Source organism: Cupressus sempervirens, chromosome 11 (genome assembly GCF_028749045.1).
Source record: "Cupressus sempervirens isolate cs-2001-9-10 chromosome 11, ASM2874904v1, whole genome shotgun sequence".
Taxonomy (NCBI): Eukaryota; Viridiplantae; Streptophyta; class Pinopsida; order Cupressales; family Cupressaceae; genus Cupressus; species Cupressus sempervirens.
In genome coordinates this window covers 751025652-751049030 of record NC_143128.1, presented here as the reverse complement: position 1 = coordinate 751049030, position 23379 = coordinate 751025652, and the positions used below count along the sequence as shown (strand labels likewise).

The following is a 23379-nucleotide window of genomic DNA, read 5'->3' as shown; positions in this document are numbered from 1 at the left end:
CTGATATACCTAAGATGAACATTCACCTCTAAAATTAGGAAATTTTTACCTCATATGACTAACTTACTAAGTAGCAAGCCTCTAGATAAGCCTACTACTTGATTTTTTGATTTTGGCACAAGTAGAATTCACATACAATAATTATGTGAATAGAAGCACTAAGGAGACACAATTTGATATTGTTATTATAATAAATCCTAAGGAAACTACTAAATTGAGAGATTTTAACCTTGAAATAAAGAGAAGTGTTCAAGCTAAGGAATTAGTAGATTTCATGAAAACGTTGCATGAGGAAGAAAATATGAACCTAGAGGACAGTAATTAGGAATACAAATAGAGAGTTGATAAGAGGAAGAGACATAAATATTTTGAAGTTGTTAATGAGTTAATGATTCACTTGAAGAAGAATAAATTTCCATTTGGTAACTACAGTAAGCTAAGAATGAAGAAATTTGGTCCTTGTAGTATTATGTGAAAGTTTGAATGTGGAAATGCCTTTAAAGTTGAATTGCAAGAAGACATGGATATTTCTCCTATGTTCAACATTGCAAATATCTTTGAGTGTTTTGATTTAGATATTGAGTTAAAAACTAACCCTGATTATCCTAAGAAGAAGAAAGATAGCATTGAAAATATTTCCAATAGCAGAATAAGTGAAACCACCAGAGGAAAAGACTAAATGGAATACCAAGTTTAGTAGAGAGACAAACAGGTTGAGTTGAATCTTTATGATTTAGGTTAGAATTCTAGTTGTTCCTGATATTTTTATCAGTTCTATATTAACCCCAAGTTCCTGATGAAGGAGCACATAGGGTCTTTGAGAAATCTAGCATCAACCAAAAATGTTTTTTTTTTTTTACCAGTCTATTGTTCTCAAAGTATTTGTTGTTTCTTTTGTTTTCATGTTTTGTGTATTTGTAATCATGTCGAGGATTCATCCTAGATCCTTGTCCTAAGTGCACAAATATTAATGCTCTATATTTCTTGAATTTCATGTTATTCTTTACAATCCATTTTTTCCTTATCTTTTTATCCAGTGAAGCATGTTATTCTAATTAGTACAATTTTTGTTAATTACATGGCATCTTGCATAGTTAGGAGACAAATTCAAACACATGCATGAACCTACCTTTAAGTGTGCATGGTTTCATATTTTCCTTTGTGTGGACTTTTAGTTTTCACTTCCACATATGGACCTATATTGTAATTAAATGCTTGACTAGCTTAGTTGTGGCTTAGCTGGCTATAAAAGAAGCTTGGATAGTTGTAGGAAAGCATGGAGAATTAGATAGAAAATAGAATAAGATTTGAAGATAGAGGATGTAAGTTAAGAATCAAAATTTGAAAATTCATTTGTATAAGGAAACAACCTAAAAGGTCTCATAATCGGGCATGCTGTGGTTTCTTTATATGTGAAGTTAAATTATTACACCTATAAAATATGTTGGATCTATCCTCGTGTTCTCTTTGGTTTCATTGAATTGTGTGTAGCTTTTGTGTGCATCTTTGGAAGGTTTAAGTTGAGTTTATCCCACATGTTATTCCTCTAATTTTATGAATTTATGACCCTTCCTTGTATCATAAACCCCTCTAGGATTTTAGTTTATAGACTCTACCAACTCACAAGACTCATTCTTGATTTTTCCTTAGTACCTAACCATAGAAAGTTCCTCTAAATTTTCTCTAGAATATCCCTTACCCTACTCAAGATCTTGAATAGGATATAACTATTACAAGATCCCTTGAAGTAAGTTGGCAATGAGTTGAATTTTCGTTACTAAGAACCTTTCCTTTCCAACTTGCCAATATTTTTTGCGTTCTTTCAACAATCATATTCCAATATTGTGAGGTAACTTTTTTCATCATGAGGAGGATGCCAAGGTAGGTATCAAGGAGGGATGCAACTTGACAATTCAGCCCCCTCATTATCTATTGTTGAAGGACCATCTCTACGTGGAAGAAGTATATCTTACTCTTCTAATAGTTAGTGTGTTGTGTAGAAACTTCCATGTATAGAATATATAGTCCATTCATAAAACTAAGAGGGAGGGGGGTGAATTAGTTATCCAACTATTACCACAATTATCAACCTTAAACAAACTTAACCATATGAGTAATATAAATTGAAACCACAACAAGATACTCATACACAATAACACCAAATATGTTAACTAGGGAAACCCTTGATCAGAGGGAAAACCCTGGTGGGGATGGTACCCACAAGATGATTTACTAATATAATTGTTCCTTGTTAGAGGATGGACCTTGTTAGTAGTCGATGAATACATTTAGTACATATGATTCCCTCTTAGGAGAATCCAACCTTGTTAGGAGTTGTGCCAACCCTATTAGGAGTTGTGGAAGATAGTTGGACCCACTACCCAAACAAATTCAAGGGAAAGACCAATGAACCAACTATCCGAATGATCTATGTATTATTCCTTGTAGAATACTAGAAATGAAATGTACTTCCTTCCTCTTATTTTGTTCTATCAGTCAGATCTCTGCTCCTTTTGATCTTGTAACTAGATCCCAACACTCACATCCAATAATCCCTTGGAATTCTTACACACATTAAGTAAGCACTTTGCTCCTTTTTTGCACTTTACACTTCATAAAATGATCACATCAAAGTTACAAGCAAGGAAAAAATATTTTCTTTATACCATATCTTTAAAATAATTTCTTGAGTCAGCCTTGAGGCTTTCCCTATTAATTATAATAAGATAATTAATTAGTTACAATTACAATAGTACTATTAGCTGACAATCTATACAAAACTTCACACATGTGATACTAGGGCTTGTGCACTTAGTGACATCATCAACTAACTATCCTATATCACTTTCTAACTATGCATCTCTTCATTATATCACAAATGTAAGATAGGGAACAATCATCAGGAACTACTTTCCCAATACTTTGTCTCTAAATTTCTCTCTATAAATCTAGTACAACTTTCATACATCTTTGACTTAGACTATGTGCACTTGACCATGTGATCAGGACACTGTGTAGAACATTCCCATGAGTGCACATAACCTTATAATTAAACCAATTTTTGTACCATTAAGATCTATGTCTTCTACTTAGCCAGTCTTTAAGAAACCATGCTATGTTGACGTCAATGATAAACATTGTCATGAATGCAACATGTCAATACTCTCCAATGGTTAGGATACTCCCAAAAAGTAGTATCATTGGCATTCATGCTAACAATCTCCCTCTTTGGAATTGATGGTAACATAGATGAAAAACATCTAAGTTCTAAGAATACAAATTAATACTATGTTGTTATTGCTGCTCTCATCTTCTCAAATCCTCTTCATCAAGCAAGTCTAAAATCCTTTGGAGTTTAGGATCAGCATCAGTTGTTTATACACTAAATAAATCTCAACATAATAGGTGCATAATAGGTGCATACTTCTTATTCTTATACATCAATTGTTTACTTCACACTAAACAATTTACAATACATCAAGTGCATGTTCCTACTTCCTTTCATGAATCTTTCTAAATCTCCCTAAAGAGATATCTCTCCCCCATTTCTTAGGAGTTCTTTTCCTCCATAACTTAGGAGATGTTTTTCATAAATATTCTCCCATATTGACATCAATTTCAAATGCCACAATCTCAACATTACAACATACCAATTGCTAATATGTTGCACTAAATCTTCAACCAACTCGAGTGTCCAAAGACACTATACAATATGAAATACAAAGAGTCCTCAATGACTCAAATCATTAAAAATACTCCCCCATATGGGAAACATCAACATTTAGTCTAGGCTAACAATAGTACTATGTACCACTAGACTAATGCAAAATCTCCACGTGTGCTTGCACTCCTTGTCAGATTAGGTTGAATGTCTAGGGCACTTAAAGTTGTTTCAACTCTTGCTAGATCTCTAGACTATCTCGGGTCTACTTTTGTAGATTCTAATCTTCCAAGCAAAATTTTTTCTATTGAATCTTTAGTGCAGGGCATTACTAGTTGAATCATATGAGCTGCTTGCTTGAATGGTGGTGTTAAACTTTCCAAGATCTTCCATATTACTTCATCTTCTTCCTTGGTTCCACCATGAGACTGAATTCCTACAATAATTTTTTATATTCTACCAACATAACTTCTTATGGATTCATCTTCCATCATCTTAGCATCTTGAAATGCATATATCCAATTCTATAATCTCATTCTCTTTCCATGTGTATCACCTTCAAAAGTAGATTCTAATGCATTCCAAATTTCATAAGATGTTTCAAGTGACTTTACGTAAGTGAATTCATTCTCTAGAAGAGCTAATAATAGAGTTTATCTTGCTCTCATGTTACACATGAATAAATCTCTCTCATCTTCATTGCATCCTTCAAGCTTTTTCTTCTTCAACGATTTTCTTCTTACTCTCTATCAAGATCTAATATCCCAAACCCATGCACAATAGACGAGTCTTCGTCTTCACCCTCCAACTATCATAGTTGGCCCCATCAAATCTACAACTATCATTTCTAAAAATATTCACCATCAATCTTCCAAACCTATTAATCTTATCATTCAAGGACCTAATGCTCTAATACTAATTGTTAGAATATATAGTCCATTGATATAAATGAGAGGGGGTGAATCATCTATCCAAGTATTATCACAATTATCAACCTTACACAAAATTAAGCATATGACTAATATAAATTGAAACCACAAAAAGATACTTGTACACAATAATAATAGATATGTTAACTAGGGAAACTCTTTATCAGAGGGAAAACCCTGGTGGGGATGGTACCCAAGAGATGATGTACTAATATAAATGTTCCTTGTTAGAGGATGGACCTTTTTAGGAGTCTATGAATATATTCATTGCATATGAGTCCCTGTTAGGAGACTTCAACCCTATTAGGATCTATGTCAACTTTGTTAAGAGATTTGGAAGACAGCTAGAGCCAGTACCCAAACAAATTCAAGCGAAAGACCAATGAACCCACTATTGGAATTCTTTAGAATAACTGAGGGTGGGGTGGGGGGGGGGGGAGGGGGTGTGGTTGAATTAGTTATGCAAGGTCCATATGTATAAATAAAACTTTTCACATCTTAGTGAACCCATATAACATTTATCATCATGCATGCATCCAAAAGACTATGCAATCACTTATAACTTGTAGGTTACTATCAAATCAATTTGCAGAAATGTAAACATGAAACATAAAATACTCAGCAACACACTTGACACAATGATTTACTTGGAAATCCAATTTGGAAAAAACCACTACTAACATGCTACTCTTTTTCACTCTTCTAAAACGATGCTTTGTTAAAGGCCAACCATGTTAAAGGTTACAATACACACTATTAAATGTGACCCTATTAAAGGATTTCAATCACCCTATTAGGATTGAGCCTTATTAGAGGACTTTAGACCATTCACTTAGAATGCCACCTAGTTAAAGGATTTCACAAATGATTGTTAGGTCAACCTTAATCCAAAGGATTTACCCTAGACTGATACAATAATTAGAGAGTAATAGTAAGGCTTGATCTGATAACAACTTATAACTTTATTTTTAGATTTAGATCTTTGTTTTAGTCCTCCATTCTTCTTGGCTTTCACACATTTCAGTTCTAATAGCTTGTTCACCCTTCAAGCATTCATACCCTTAAGCCTTCTTGCTTAACATGCCAATGCAGAATCTTCTCTTAGGTCACTTGATGAAGCAAAATCCTTGAGTCTTTGTCTTCCTTAGGTTCTAACCTATGACAACCTTTGCTTCTGACCAGCCATCCCTATAAATAGGAAATCAAGATATTTTTTCATTCATTCTCCATCATCCAATTAAGGGTTAGGATAGATTAGGTAGGATTCAATGAATCTACCCCTAATTCCATATCACTTCTAGAAACTTCTTCTTCAAACCTCTTTGAATTCATCCCAAAATAATTTACCATGAATTTTGTGCCACCAGCTCATCAATCTTATCTTCCACCTAGTTCACATAATCCAAGAAAACAAATTTGTTAGCTTAGATCCATCAAATTTATGATCTTTCAAATAATGTAGTCACTAGACATTGACTTGCTTTTGATGCTCGACACATACTACATTGCTCAACATCCACTAGAAAATCACTCGACATGAACTAAAATTCACTGTTGTTTAGCATCAACTAAACCTTACTTGACATCCACTATTTTGCTCGATATACACTAGAATGGACTTTTACTCAAGTCCAACTGATTTTCTACTCGGCTTGCACTGACTTTTCTTGACTCCTACTATCCACTTGGTTAAGCTTTCTAGACAAACTTTGTTTAACTTTTTCTTCTGAACTTGTTTAGTGTAACCAACCTTTGCAACCTTAAGTAGATTATCAATGCACTATAATATCACTGTCTTAGTTGATTCTTTTACTTCTTTTTATATCATAACTCAAACTTTCCTCTAGGTGCTTTTGTTAGATTTTTTTGATCAAATCCTCTTCATCAATAAAACAAGTGATAGTACTTAAATCATATAAGTAGTTGTCTTACCAAAAAATAGCAGGTTTGACATTAGTGGCAAAAAAATGATTGAAACATATTTATCATACTTGTATCAATATATTCTTCAACAATCTTCCTCAATCTATTCTCAACAATCTCCCTCTTTGGCATTGATGGAAAACCAAACTGACAAGGTTAAAATAGTAAGACCAAAAAAATACCAGAAAGAAAATAATTTATTGGATTGCAAACTCTCCCTCCATCAGCAAATTTTATCTTTTGAATAGGTTACAAAACTCTGTTTTATCATCGTTATGACTCCCTCTAAATTACTTTGTTTTTGCAATTATCGCCCTCTTACTTCTTTGTGCAATATCCAATTTCTTGTATTTGTCCTAATTAGTAGTTATCTTCCTCTTTCTTGTTCTTCTCTTTGATCAAAAAATCTCTCCCTCTTTGACAACAATGCCAAAGACTTGTAATCTTTTTATGGAGATATGAACTTCCTCATTTTCTCCCTCTATCACCTTGCTTGTGACTAATTTGTTGTTTTAGCTCTGTAGCTCCTAAACTAAGATCCACTACATCAATTTGTAACATATGACAATCAACTTGTTTGATGTAGGGCACTTCTCTTTTTACTTAGATAGCCTTTTATAGGGGTATCATGCCTATTTTACCTCTTAGCTACTCATGAGCATCCTTAGGTAGCACTTTTTTTAAGATATCAACAATTTTCTCTTTTTTGTTAACATATTCCATCTTTACCTCTTTGTCTTGAACTAATTCTCTCAAGTAATGATACTTGATTGCAATGTGATTCGTCTTTGTGTGCATCATTGGATTCTTTGATATGTTTATAGCACTTGTATTGTCACAATAAAATATCATTGTGATGCAGGAGCATCTAGAGGTATAAGGGCAATCCTGTGTCACCCAAAAAAAATGTACTTAGACTTAGTTTTTAGTTTCATGTGTTTTCATTTCTGGATACCCATTTGGGTCAAATAAAGGTTCCAACTCTCACAATTCCACTATTAGTGTTCTGGGTTAGAGTTCTAGAAAAATAGGAGTATGTAATTGAGTCATCATTTTGGTGAACTATAAGGTGTAAATTGTCTAGATGAATGTAATTCTAATTTAGAGAATTCCATAAAAAGAATCAAGTCAAAAGGCCCCACGGTTTGAAAGTTATTGCAGTTTTTTAGTTTCTAGAGACCTCCTAAGAATGCTTTAAAGTCAGGTTAGGGGCATTAAATGACTGGCCAAAAAAAGGGAGATGAGAAAAGCTTTTCCATAGGGCTATAGAGTGCTTTGAGAGCTTTTTGAAAATGTAAATGGGTCGTCAATCGGATCTACGATTCAAAAGTTATGCCTCCTGAAAGTTCGGTTACCATTTCTAGATTCTTCTAATTTTGTGCCGACTTCTAATGTGACTTCTAGAGCCTTCTATTTGGTCGGTGGATGCCAACTAGCACTTTCTAGAATGTATTCCTAATCCTTAACCTCTGGGGTCTATTTAAGAATATTTTTGGCATTGTAAAAGGCAGTTCAAAGTGGAGTTTGAGAGAAGGTACTGGGAGAAGAATTTATCTCCAGATTTATGCTATTATAAGCCCATAGGGCATGTTTTGGAGTCTGTTTCTCTATACTAAGTGTACCGGCATATTTTTATAGTTAATTAAATTTTCCCTTTCCTATTTCGTCCATTCTGTGCTTGGGTCATTTCCCCATCACATTGGTTCTGTGATCTCTTCCTTCATTCCTTTGAGTAGATGTTTGATCCATACAATGTTTGTCCAATTTATAGCAGCAGCAACATATTCAACTTGAGTAGTAGATTGTGAAGTGCACTTTTTTTTCTTTCTATTCCATGTAACCAACCTTTTTCCTAAGAAAAATGCTCATCCACTAGTGCTCTTTCCATCGTTAATGTTTCCAACCCAATCAGCATTAATATAGGCTCTTAATTCAAATTTCTCATTTTTCTTATAGTATAGACCATATTCACATGTTCCTTTTAGATATCTCATTATTATTTTTATAGCCATCAAATGATTCTCCCTAGGATTAGTAGAGAATCTTGCAACTATCCCTATAGATAATGCAATATCAGGTCAGCTATGTATGGCATATTGTAATTTACCAATCATAGACCTATATAATGTTTGATTCACCTTAGCTGAATCATCATTTTTTAACAATTTGAGTCTTGTCACCATAAGTGTACTTACTAGTTTAGAATCCTCCAATCCAAAAAAATTCAATATCTCCTTGGCATACTTTAACTAAGTGGTGTATATATCATATTTCATTTCATATACATGCAAACCCACAAAGAACTTGATCTCTCCAAACATAGACATCTCAAATTCTTGCTTCATTTCATTTGCAAAAAACCTTACATAAAGTATTTTGACCTCCAAATATGATATCATCAACAAAAATTTTAGATAACAAAATACCTTTGCCTTTCTTTGTCTTCATGTATAGATTATTGCTATCATTAGTCCTTTCAAATCCAATATACACAAGATACTTATGAAGTATCTCATACCATGCTCTTGGTGCTTGTTTCAAACCATATAGAGCTTTGTGTAATCTACATACCATATTCATATTGTTGACATCAACAAATCCTTTTGGTTGTTCTATGTAAACTTATTCCTCTAATATGCCATTCAGAAATGCAAATTTAACATCCACTTGATAAACTTTGAGACCTTTGTATGTAGAATAAGAAAGAAGAGTTCTTATTCCTTCTAGTCTACCAAAAGTTTTTCCATAGTCAATTAATTCTTCTTGTGCATATCCTTTGCAAACTAATCTTGCCTTTTTCCTTGTGACTTCACCATTTTCATCTAACTTGTTTCTGAATACCCACTTGGTGACAATCACATTTTTGTCTTCTGGTCTAAGAACCAAAATCCATGTTTTGTTTTTCTCAATCTATTCAATCTCTCCTTCCATGGCTTTATTTTAGTCTACATCTTCTAAGGAAACTCTCACTAATTTAGGTTCTTTCATGTTTAACAAACAATGTATCATTTCTCAATTTTTTTCTTGTCATTTGTTTAGCATCTTTTTCTCCAATAATTTGTGTAGCAGGATGATGTTTCTTGACATATTTTGACAATCTTCGTTTAGCTCTAGTTTCTTCATTTGGTCTTTCAACTTTAGAGTCACTATGTGCATCTTTGTCATGTAGCTTAGCATCTCTTTCATGCACACTAATCTTAGAATAAGAATGTGCTTCAACTTCATTTTTTATCTCAGCATCTGAATGTAGCTCAATTCCTGAATGTAACTCAACATTCATAGTATGTGACTCGCCAATCACTTAAACTTGTTGTTGGTGAGCAGCATCTTCTTTAGCAGGCATACCTTCATAAACGTATACAAATGATTTGTATTCTTCTAGTTATTTCATAGGTTCAACCTCTTATACTTCTTTATATTCATCAAATTTTACATTTGCACTTTCCAAAACTTTGTTAGTATTAGTATTTAAACACTTATAAGCTTTACTTCTTGTGGAATTATTGACATTGCAGTCAAGTTTGTTATTAGCGACACACACTTATTTAGTATCTACCGAGCTTATTGTATGGTTAATAGTATTAACCAAGTATTCTAGGCTTTATCGAGTTTTGCAGTTGCTACTAAGTTCAAGGAACAATATTCAGTTTGCACCACATAGTTACTACCAAGTTGGTAATTCTTAGTGTAAACTGAGCTTCTCAGTCATTACCAAGTTCCTTAATGCAAACTGAATTGTGTAGTGCTTACCGAGTTCATAGCTATAGTGATGTGAATCTAGTGTTGACTGATCCACTTAGTGTTAACCAAGTGATTTAGTTTATACCAAGCTCAAAGAGATAGCATTGACTGAGCTATGCAGTGTTAACCAAGTGATTCAGTTTATATGCCAAGTTTCATAGTATTCACTAAGTCACCAATTCATATCAAGTTCAAACTACTTAGATGTTATTGATATGGTATGAGATTCTACATCTACTAAATGCATGATGATGTTGAGGATTGACAATGGATATCAAGTATTAGAACTTCATCGAGTTAGTCTTCATAACTTGAGTTCTTGCATTTGGGCCAACTTTGTGTAATTTGTGTAAACTTGTATTGTAGCCAACCTTATTAAATTGTAATTTGGATTGGTATACATGTAATGTATTGTATCACATCCAAAGGTATCATCATGCAAGTAATCTAACAGGAAAATAAGAGCAAAAGTCTTAAGTACAAAGGCTACAACAGTATTATAAGTAGCAAAGATTTATCTATCACAACAGGGTGATTATTACACTCAAAGGAATCTCATTCAGCGAACCAAGTTGTAGATTAGAGATTAGCCACTATTTTCATCCTAATAGATGGATCAGTTAAATCTTTTCACAAGGTAGACTTAACATTATTTTGTAAATCTCTTTACCAAGTGCATACTTCATTGTATGTTTGTAAATCCTTTTGCAAGGTGGATGTAGTAGTCCTTATTGATCCTAACAAGGAAAATCATCAAAGTGATCATTGTAAGCCTTAACAAACCAACTTTATACTGTAGTACTGAATCTTGTGGGTATCATCTCCACCCCAATTTTTCTTTCTATTTGGAAGGTTTCTAGGTCACCATATTGTGTGTCAAAGTGTTATGAATGTTTTAATGCTTTCAATTTTTTATGCATGCAATTATATTAGAATATGAAGGATTAATTGGTAATAAAGGATTAAGTTTTATTGATTTCTAATTCACCCCTCCCCTCTCAGTAACCTAGCCTATCATATATATTCCCAACAATTAGTATTAGAGCTTTGTGGTTCTCACAAGGAAAGAAGTTTAACAACTTGAGAAAATATAAGAGGCTATGGAGGTATTCATACTTGACAAGGCTATTGACAATGAAAAGTTGGATTTAGAATTAGCTATTGGGAAACTCAAGAAAGCAAAGGAGAAACTCTCTCAATCCTTGAAAAGAAGAAACGATATTGTAGTACACATGAATGACCAACTCTACATTGAAGAAAGAATTGAAGACATCCATTCAAAAAGCAATTTAGATGAAGAAAATAAGACAATCAAAGAACTATTAGGAAAGAATGGTACATGTTGTCACAAAAGCTTGCACCCTTACCCAAAGTCTTACCTAAGGATAGCCTCATGAAACATGGAAAGAACCTCCAAGCTGTGGGACTTGAACTATGAGGTTGAATCTCTAGTGAAGGCCAGCTTCCTCTACTATTAGGATGCACCTAAATTATCTTTGGAAGAAAAGGGAGAAGCAATACATGAAGGAAACTACCCAATCTATTCTAAAGAGGTGATACACTAAAAATAGAATGTCCAGATCAATCTCAACCCATGTGTGTACAGTGATATTATTATGATAGTCTAAAGATATATGGATTCAACTCTTCTTTAATCTATAAGCTACACATAGATCAGGCAACCATATCATTGACAAAAGAGAATTTCTTTACTTATATCATTCATGGGGCAAAAAGATATAGAAAGTGTAGATTATAGATATTCACAGTACGTCAAAGAGAGGCAAAAAAATTTGCACAGTATGATGATGATCAAAAGAGATAAGGTAGGAAGTCATATAACTCAGAGGCAACAGAGAATTTACATTAGCATGTCAAGGTAGTACCAAAGAAATAGAGAAAATCTAACCTTGAAGAAGAGTACAATATTTGCCTTTATAGTTCTAGTATGACTTGGATGACTGCTCTTATAAGACAGAGATTAACCACTACAATCAAATCTCTAGAGGACAATCAGTGCAAAAACTCGAAAGATCTAACTTTCATGTAAATCTATGCATGCAAGGATCACTTCTTTACCAAAAAAATCCCTAAGAGATTAGGAATGATAGTTATTTACTCTCTGACTGAATGAATGGATCAACAAACAATGGTGGACTAACTCTTTGCACTCATCAAGCCGGGGGATCAATGAAAGTAGTTGCAAGGAATTGAAAGATTTCTCAAGGAACTCCTTTCCCCCCCCCCACTGACATCCAACTTAATTGTGACCCTTGGATCAACTAGGATTTGACCGTTAATTCTACCATATGGAGCAAACACTTCTCATTTTTTATGCCAATCTGTCAACATTTGATCTTCATGCCTTGCGTTAAACTATCCACAATTGCATTTTTCCACCATCTTCCCTAAATAACTATCTCTATTTGTGAGAACATGACTTTCGATTTATCACTACCTCGCCACATTGATCCAATACCACCATCTAGCTCTTGTGACTAAGTGAAACAAAAGGGAATTGCTCAATCGTAACTTAAAACTTAACCATCTCTTGATTTGTAGTTATCATGCATTGGGCCATTTGATGAGAAGGATCTGACAACATAGGAGATAAGAAAGGGATCTCTCTTTGTGATGTCATCGCAAATCTAACTATAGCATGCTAATATGTCCATGCGATTAGGAAAAATCAATTTGTAGCCTTAACATTAGTCAATGCTTGACTGCCCACGACCATGTGAATCACATAGTCACAACTTAAGATATTAAGGCAAAATATAAAATGATGAACATGACTTAAGGCTTCAGCTCATTTCATGCAATCCGAGTGACTATTGAAACTAACTCTATTTAAATTTGATTTCTTATCAGGAGGCAATTCTGGATTAAGATTTTTGGTGGCTCAGGGGGATGCAAGCCTGCTTAGCATATGACTAGTGACCAAAAGATCTAGTGGGCTATAGAGTGTTTGAAACTATAACTAGTTTACCATCTCTATTACACTTCATGTTATAATAAATCCTTTTCTCTATAACTTTGCAAACAACTATAGAGCCATACCCTTCTTTACAAGACAAAACATGTGCTTGTACATTTCTTGAAAATAGGAAAGAAGTAGAAGCAAAAGTACTCTGACTATAAATATGGGAAAAAGGTCAGCATTAGAAATAGGGTTTAAGGTGTACCCCATTAACAAGGATGGGCAAGACTTTTCCATCAGGTTTACTTAACTAAAAAGTATTAGATTGCTTAAAATTGATGATCATATAGAGGCCACTCTACAAGGCATCAAACTTTGAGTGTCTTCCAACCTTTACTCTATCTACATCCCATTTCAACACAAGGTAACCTTCCCTAAAATTCCTGGCCTTAGCCTTTTTATCAAAACTTCTCTTAACCTATTGTTGATGTATCTCTAGGGCCTAGAATGCTTGACTTCTTTTTTCTTCTAACTCCATCAAATCTACCCTTCTTATAGACATAGCATCATTTTCAATCAATTCCAACTAATAAGCCAACTCAAGAGTAGGGAACTCTAATGAGATAGGAAGCCTAGCTTCCCTTTCGTAGACTGACACCAAAGGAGAATTCTATGTATGACTCTTTTGGGTGTGATTCCATCTACCTAAAGGGTAGTCCTCAACTTCTAATGTTAGCACCTTTAGTTATCCTCCATTGTTCTCTTAATGATTCTGATCAAATTATTATTAGATGACTTGACCAAGCCATTAACTTGAGGGTAATAGTTAGCTGATGTGCTAAAGTAAATACCATGAGTGCCCATGTACAAATCTGAGCTCCTGTGAATGATTTAGTATTATCTAAAATAATAGTTGAAGGAGTGCCAAACATGGTTACAATCCCATTAAGGAATTTAATGATTGAAGGTTCACATGGCATCTCTTATTGCTACTTCCTCTATCCACCTTGTAAAATAATCTATAGTGGCTAAAATACATTTATGACTAGAGCTAGAAGAAGGATTGATAGGACTAATAAAATCTAGTCCCCATTGAGAAAAAGGCTGATCTATCTGGATGAGATGAAGTGGAAGAGCTACAAGTCATTGCTTACCTGAGAAGAAAGCACACTTCTTGCACCTCCTCACATGTTTGTGGTATTCATGGAATAGGGAGGGCTAGTAATAACTAGCTCTCATAATTTTTAGTGTATTAGTCCTTGCTGAGAAATGGCCACCATCAGGGCAATCATGAAGTTCTTTGACTATTCTCTCTACTTGACCTGCATCCATACATCTTAGTAGGGTCCCACTAAAATCTTTTCAAAAAAGAACGCCATCAATTATAGAATAAGGAATAGACTGTAGCCTAAAATTTCTTCTCTTAGCTTTATCTAGCCCCTAAGGATATCCATTCTCAACCAAGAAGGCTTTCATATCATCCATCCAACCCTTAGGATTGTCATCTCTTGTCTCATGTTGTTCAGTTAATACTAAGACAACCTCCTTTGCAATCTCATTAGATGAGATCATCTACTCACACAATCCCCTTCCCCTTATTAATATGGTGATATGAATGTCCACATCATATTCCATTACCTTAGTGATCTAGCTAGCTCTCCTCTCATTAATATCTTTGCTCAACAAGAAATATTTTACACTAGCATGAGGAACCAGCAAATGAATTTTGTTATGAGACAACAGGTGTCTAAATTTCTTCAAGGCTCTTATGGCTACAAGAGCTTTCTTTTCAATATAGCTATATTTATTTTCATATTCCTTAAGTACTTCACTAAAAAAAGCAATAGCTTGGTCCTCATTTTTTCCATTTATTTATTGATAGGACAAAAAAAATACTCAATGCACCTCCCAAGCTATAAAGGATGAAACCCTTATCAAAATTTAGATTAATGAGCATGGGAGCTGAATCTATGCCTACCTTGATCTCTTCAAAGCTTTCTTTCCCTCCCATGGTCCATCAGAAAGACATACTCTTCTTTACCATAACTATGAGAGGTTTCACCATGGAAGCTAGGTTAGGAATAAATATTCTTAGAAAATTTATCTTACTAAGGAAACTTTGTAGAATTTTCTTGTGGTTAGGAAGGGTAAGGGCAAGTATTTCTTTTGTTCTTTCTATATCGATAGTTATACCATCCTTGGATACAATATGCGCTAATAATTTTCCTTGGTTAGTGGCAAAGATACACTTGCTTGGATTCAGAGACACCCTGTACTCTACATTTTATAAATACCTGCCTAAGGTGATTGAAATGCTCTACTATATTTCTTGAGTATACTGTGATATCATCAAAGTAGACCAACACAAATTTTTCAATCATATTTTTGAAGGCCATCTCCATTGCTTTTTGAAATGTGGCACCTACATTTGTTAGTTTGAATGGAATTTTACTATAGGCATAAGTACCCCATTTAGTAGTGAAAGAAGTTTTATATCTATCAATTTCCTTGACCAACACCTAGTTATAACCTGAGAACCCATCCAAGAAGGAGGATCTTTCTGAACCACTAGCCGTAGACAATATTTGTTCCATAGAAGGGAGGGCATGATGATCCTTTAAGGAGGCTTTGTTATGATCTGTAAAATCTACACACAATCTAATTTCTTAATTATTTTTTCTAATAGGGACAAGGTTTTCCACCCAAGAGGAATGCTTGATAGGGAAAATGATATTGGCCTCAATTAATTTACATAGCTCATTTCTCATTAGGGACTCAATCTTGGGGTTTAGTGGCCTCTATTTCTACCTAACAAGCTTGACATTATCTACCAAATCTATAGTATGTTGAAACAAGTTAGGATGAAACCCTTTCAAATCATCATATGTCCAAGAAAATATATCATAAAATTCTTGACATAGATGTACAAAATCTTCTTGTTTAGTTCTAGAACATACCTTTCCGAAGTTCATTATTTTTCCATCAATGACTATGATTGGTGCATGGTCTCACTTGTTTGTAGCAAGATTCATGCCTCTTTTCCTTGCTTGTTCATCAAGGCTGAAAACTAGTACATTTGACCGCATTTTTAGACCAAAATTTTTTACCATCTATTAAAATGGGGTCAATTTGGTCAGAGTATGCAAGGAAAAACATCTTTTTTTTTAAATTCATGCCTGTGTTGGTTGAAATTTTGACCACCACTAAGTGTTGGTCATAATTTTGACCAACACAAGCTTAACATGTTAAAATGAAAAATGGTTTTGGCCTATTCCATTGTTATTTTTAACATGGAGCATGCATGGGAGCTGCACAAGCACAAGAATTGGTGAATGATCAAAAGACCTAGTGTGTGCAGGATGTAGAGGGCATCTAGGTTCTTGTCAACATAGAGCATCTAACTGTAGATCAGGCGGACCCTAGTTCGAATCCAGGTGTGGTTTTGGTGCTGTCGGTGAACCTGATATTGACAATAATCTTGAGGGACAAGTTTTCCAAGCTGCTAATACTAGTCCCTGAGTAAGTGGAGCTTGTCAAACTTATATGTGCTATTGTTTACTAGAGTTGTGTATGTGGTAGTTACATCTCTTATGTCTTGATCCCAGAGATAGATTCATGCTATGTGGCATGGTAGACAACTTTAATTTTGTGGTTAAGTGAAACAAGAGAATAATGTCTATGATCGTTGGATGATGTGGGCAAGCTTTAGGGAAATGTAACCCATGCCATGATTTTCATGATGAATATATGCTTTGTTCCAGTGATCCTGTGACTGAATTCTACAAAAAATTATATTATTTATTTTGTGTGCTTTTGTAGCCTATACCATATTATTCTCTTGCTCAAGCATACTAAACTTTTAACCCAAAAAAATCAACCTACTAGCCCCTATTCTCAGTAGTTAGTCAAATCAACTATATCCAACTTGAAACACTCCAATTAGGAGGATTTTCTAAAAACATATATTATACAAGCTTCCCTGGTTCGAATCCAGGTGGGCCCTAAATCATCTCAGATTTAGCTGTTCAATTAGCAAAGTTGACAATCTAATTTATTTGGGAATTTTGTCTTCTATTTTGTTCATAATACATGAAAATGAACAGAAGAGAGTTCGTCAGAAATTAAGAGCAATATTGTATTCTACAAGCTGCTTCTAGCTGCTGCCAATTTTGAATAGGGTTGAAGTCTCAAAACAATTTCTCTCTTTAGTGGATCTCTCTTCACTTTTCCTATTGTGGTTCTTGGAAATGGTTCTTTCTATGGGAAGAACATCCTTTGTGACTTAAACCTATTTATACAGAGCACAAACCATTTCTTTCCATTTTTAAGGTGTGGGAAGAAAATCCAATAATAAATTCTTGAAAATGATCTAAAATATTAATTACAAAACATACACAGTTGATTCTAGATGCAAACTTGTCGATTGTGTCTCCATTGAAGATTTTCCAACATATAAGGCTATGTTATAAAGAATATAGCCACATAATCTACAATTTTTAAATAGGTCGATAGGAGAGGTATACCCAGAAAGTCCTTTCTATTTACAAAATAATTGTAGCAACATTGGGGATAATTTTTTGTGCTCATTCATAGATACATTGTTCAGCATTGTGAAATTCTAATGTTCCCAGTGCCAACCATCCCTTAGCTAGATGCATGTACTAATAATTTCAATAAACCTTGGATCTGGGATTCAATGATAGTAGCCAAAATCTCTAGATGTTTTAATAGGATCTTCTCCACCTGTGATGGTATAAAATTATTTTCTAGCATATATGAAATAGATGAGTATCATCTTGACCATCAATGAAAATTATGCTAAGCAACTAAAGTTGAAGTGATTTCATTTGAAACAAATTAAGTTTTTGTAGATGGGCAACTTTAAAAAGAACCAAAAAGTGCCAAAAGTAATTAAGTAGAGGTGAACATATCTAGACCAATAACAGAATAAATTGCCACAATAGAACAAGATGATTTTATGGGTGCAATTTTACAACAATTGATGTTATTATAAGTTGGCATTGAGCTAGAAGAGAAACACTCACCTCGAAAGGATAAAAATTTTCACCACCACTTTTAATCATGTCTTTAGATCGGCCAAGAATCCATAATCTTCCCTCTTCATCAATCCATCCAAGATCCCTTGTATTTAACCATCCATTTTCACTCAATGATGTTGTGGTTGAATCATTTTTGCCCCAACACTTCAGTATCACATGTGGGCCTCTTGTCATTATAGTCCCCACATTGTATAAGTTATTAGCTTCAAGACATTCATCACTATGTTCTATCTGTATTTCCACAAGGAGCAGGCTTTCCCACACAAACTCTTATTCAGCAATCTTGAAAATTATTCTGATCGACTGGATCCATGGAATAATCCTGTATTTTAGTAAAACTTCCTTGTTGAATGATTGTATCATGGGCAAGAGTGAAATTCATTGAGGAATATGCCTCTATCATACCTTTTTTAAAATAATAGCAAACAAGAGTTTAGAAAAAGAAGTAGAATTAGGTCTCCTTAGGAAGTGATATGAAATAGTTAAATGAATGCAACTACATAAAAGAAAATAATATGCCATAAAGGTTAATAGAAATAATTAAAAGAGAGAGTTTTCAATGATTCTATCATCTCCCTTTCCTATTATTAAAGTAGATTGTAAACTAACCATAAGCCGAAAAGATCTAAGCTCTTAGAAAAATTTTAGTGACTTTCTTGATAGGTTGTGGTGACTGGCTTCCAGCTCCATTAAGTATCTTCTCAAGACTTGAAAAGCATAGCGTTGATTCTTATTTATTTCTTCTATTTTAGAAGCATGAGGAATAGACAATTAGCAATATCCAAATTAGATTTATTCCCGCAAGTTCATTTTTAGCCTTTACAAATATTATAGTTTTACAATATAGCTGAGATTTTTGTTCCATGGAAAATCTTTCCTCAGCAAATGTTCCTTCTTCTCAACACTTGGGTTTGGTTCTAACTTGTGTGCAGCCACATTTTCCAAAAGATTACCAGTGACTACATCTCTTCTTACTATGGTTTTACTACATATTGAGAAAAACCTCTTATTTCTACTAGGTTTTGACAAACAAAAGAAACAATGTTTTTCCAAGAGAGTTTGAACTTTGGAATGGTCTGAATAAAACATTTTAATTTTTATGTTTTTAGTAAGAGAATTCAGTTACGCAAGTAAAAGTAATTATTAGCGTACCTCAAATTGATGCAAAATGTAACTATATCAGCAAGCATAGTTGGTATAGTGATCATCTCTAATATAGAGTATCTTTGTATTGAAAATAGAGAAAAAGTTGCTTCAAACTTGGGTATAAGGATATGGCATCCTCCTGCCAGTACAATGGCCAATGCCAAAGAGATTCCACAAAATGTGGCATAGTGGAGAAGTGTAAAGATAAACCTATCAAACATGATATGAGGAAGAAAAAATGAGAATTTTCTAGATTCTATAATTTGGAGACATCTTAAAAATAATTCTTACATTATTTTCTAAAGTTGACGGCTTAAACATCACACATTAAGGCTTGATTCCTAGGCTAAAATGTTAAATAGTCAAAGTTGACTTACTTTTCCAAGCCTAATGTTTCCTTAGTATGTGAAGTTTAAGGGTGGTTTTACTCTTCGTACTATTTTTTAAATTGACAAATTTCTGATTTGCTAAACTGGGACATGTGTTGTGAGAAGCATAATAACTACAAAGTGTAGAGCTCTAACACACAATTCATAAGTTAACTATAAAATAACCAAAAACTACATAATTAAATCCTGATAGCAATATCATAACACAAATCATAAGTTAAGTATAAATATTTGAGAGATTGATTATGTCATTATGATTGTAGCCTATACTGGAAATCTTTGCTTCTGACTAAACAATGAGTGCATCATGGCTGATTGCTACTTCCTTTGGGTTGGTTGTTGTACCTACAAAATAAAAATTATAGAGCATTAACATTCTAAGCACATGGAGGAAAGCATCACTGAAAGAGTGTAGAACACTTGATGTAAAGCATATGAGAGCTACTGAATCTGGTGCCTAGCAAAAGTCAAGGTTGTGGAACCCTCCTACATATACTCCAATAGACTCTACACTAATCACTATCAAAACTCCAGTTGAGTTCAGCATTTCTATCCGAACAAAATCAATCAAAAGTTAGAAGAATTCCACATGCATAAACTAGTAGCACTAACAAGTAGGGTCTATTTAGTCATCTAGTGAAGAAATTGATTAAAAAACTATTAGCACTAACAAGATGTTTGAATTGAACTTTGTCTTTGTGTTGCTAAGATTCAAAGTTCAAACACATTCCTTTGCATTTAACGCTCTCTTTTTTGTGCTCTTTTATTGTAATCTCTTTTGAGTTTGAATAATCTTTATCCCTCTTTTAATAAAAAATAAATGTTCAAGTTGTTTTGTATGGATAGCTTGGATTGGTAGAAGTGCTTGTAACACTATTTTGATGAACAATCAGAGCTCGCCAATGCTCAAATGGTACACAACTAAGTCACTCATGTTGATATTGCATTTTGGTTTAACATATGAGTAAGACAATCATTATGTTATTTTTCTCAACAATTTTATGGTTACCGAAGTAACAACATCATGAATGCAAAAGTAGATCTCAACACCTCCATTGTTTAGCTGCCTCTTGTTCATAGAGATCACATACTAGATTTGTATTAATCTAGCTTTAATTTGGAGTAAATGCACTAGTTTTCTAAACTTTTGGTGGTAAGAACTTTTGATTGCACTTGAATTGGTGATGTCATGTATGGAGGATCTCACCCTAACCTAAATACTTAGTAATAGCATTCTAATATGAATTTGAATGACAATTCTACAATTTAACCATCAGATTATTGACAAATATGCGTAGAAATGATGCTAGATAGCAAAAAGTTTAAAGCAATAGATTACATTAAGTGTTACAATTCTACGAGAAAATATTTATAGGTTCTTGTGCATTGGATTCCCTTTTCTTATTAGCAAGATATGGGAGAAAATCAAGCAGCAAAGTGGTAGTACACAAGAACTAAAACCTTTCTCTTGCTATACCTAATTACAGTAGTTTTATTTGCATTAATTCCATTATAAAATTTCTTCAACTGATTTGCATTAATTTTTTTATGAATGCATTAATTTCGTAAAATTATTGTTTTTCTTACTTTATGATTGCCATGAAATCTCTTCAACTGATTTGCATTAATTCTATTATGAATTGCATTAATTCTATAAAATTATTATTTTTCTTTCTTTATGATTGGCATAATTTTTAATAAAAATTATATTCTCCATTTCTGTTAATTACTACATCATTTAAGGATATGGCCATTGAATGAATGACTCCACAATGATTATTTTTGTCCCTATGCATGGCTGATTGTAATGCAAATTTGATATAGAATTTTATCTTGCAGGTGCTAGATATTCATGTACCCATAAGCCATTGTCCTACATAGGGTTTCAAATATTATTCTGACAGACATGAAGTATCTATAATTCTCACCTCTTGATTCTTGAATATCCAAAGAAACTAAACAAGATTGCTGATTGCTTCCAACTATAAAAAGCCATGGTTAGCTTAACTTCTGATTTATCTCCTACCCTAGGTTGAGGCACTATTGTTTTTGCAAATGAAATGTATTCAAATAATCAATTTTTTTGTTACCATTCTCCACAAATATTAACCTTTTCACCATTTTTATTAATAACATTAAGTTTACCTTTCAAATTATAATATTTCTTGCTTATGAATATTTTAAGAAATTCATGAAAGTTTCTGTTTGCTTCAAAATGTACAAAGTTCTAGCTAGTTCCACCAGTTTTATGTTTGACAATCCTAACCTGAGTTGGGTTGTTGTTATATTTTCAAAAGAAGTACCAAGTAATATTGTGTACCATTCTTTATGACCACCAATTGACTCCATTGGAACATTCTTTTGCATGATTATCTAGCTATCATGATCTTGTTTTTGAATTCATTCAGTTATATCTTCTTGCTTTTGAACTCACGTACCACCTATTAGAAATGCTTTAAAATAATTGAGAGGGGGGAGGGGGGTGAATAAGTTATTCAAGGTCCAAATGTCTTATTCAAACTTTTCACTAAGTATAGTTAGCCCATTCAACTATTCATTCATCCAAACTTTAACTTTTCTAATCAGCAAGTTACTATAAATTAACATGCAAGCATGACACATAGAAATCAACACATGACACAATGATTTACATGGAAACCCAATTTGAAAAAAACCACTAGTAACATGCTACTCCATTCTCACTCTTCTAAAGTAATGCCCTATGAAAGGCATGCCCTGTTAAAGGCTTACAACACAATATTAAATGTGACCTTGTTAGAGGATTTAACCACCCTGTTAGAAGTAGGCCTAGTTAGAGGACTTTAGAACATTCACTTGGAATGCCACCCTATTAAAAGATTTACAAATGGCTATTAAACCAACCTAAGTCCATATAATTTTCTAGATCTAATACAATTTCTAGAGAGTATTAGAAAAATCTTTGACCTGACTACAACATAGAACTTATCTTGCAAATCTCATATCACTTCTCAGCTCATACTCTTGCCTAGCCTTCAATCTCTGCAGTTCTAATAGCTTGCCCTCCTTTCAAGCTTAGTCTCCTTGAGTCTCCATGCTCAATGTACCAGTGAAATCATCTCTTTGTGACCACTTGTAGGAGTAGATCCTCTGTGCTCTTCCTTCTCTAGATGTCTTCTTCTTGACACCCTTCTAGCCACTTCGCAGATTTGGCTCTTCAGTACCAACAGTATCAGTAGCTCTTTGCTTCTTGGTCTATGTCTCCTTAAATAGAATTCTTGGAGTTCTTTTTCCCGCTTAATTCTTCCATCCTTTAATTTCAATTCGTATGGATTAGGTAGGATTCATTACATCTAACCCATATTTTGTTTCCTCTAGAAACTTCTTGAATAATCCTTTAGAATTTGCCCAAAAATGGTTTACATAGATTTTTGTGCCACTAGCTCATTATCCTTATCTTCCAACTCATTCACAAAATTTGAGAAAACCACTTTTTTCGCTCAAATTTAGTGAATCTTTGTCATTTAAAATAATGTAGCAGATCAACACTATTGAAATACTGGTGCTTGGCACATACTATATTACTCAACATCAATTGTGTTTTTCCTGATGCTCAGAACCTAAAGATTAC

General features: G+C 33.7%; 1 pseudogene; it reads right to left on the bottom strand.

Annotated features, from left to right (window-relative positions):
- Positions 1-17314: 17314 nt before the first annotated feature.
- Positions 17315-20316, bottom strand: LOC149531780 (2-succinylbenzoate--CoA ligase, chloroplastic/peroxisomal-like; annotated as a pseudogene).
- Positions 20317-23379: the final 3063 nt, after the last annotated feature.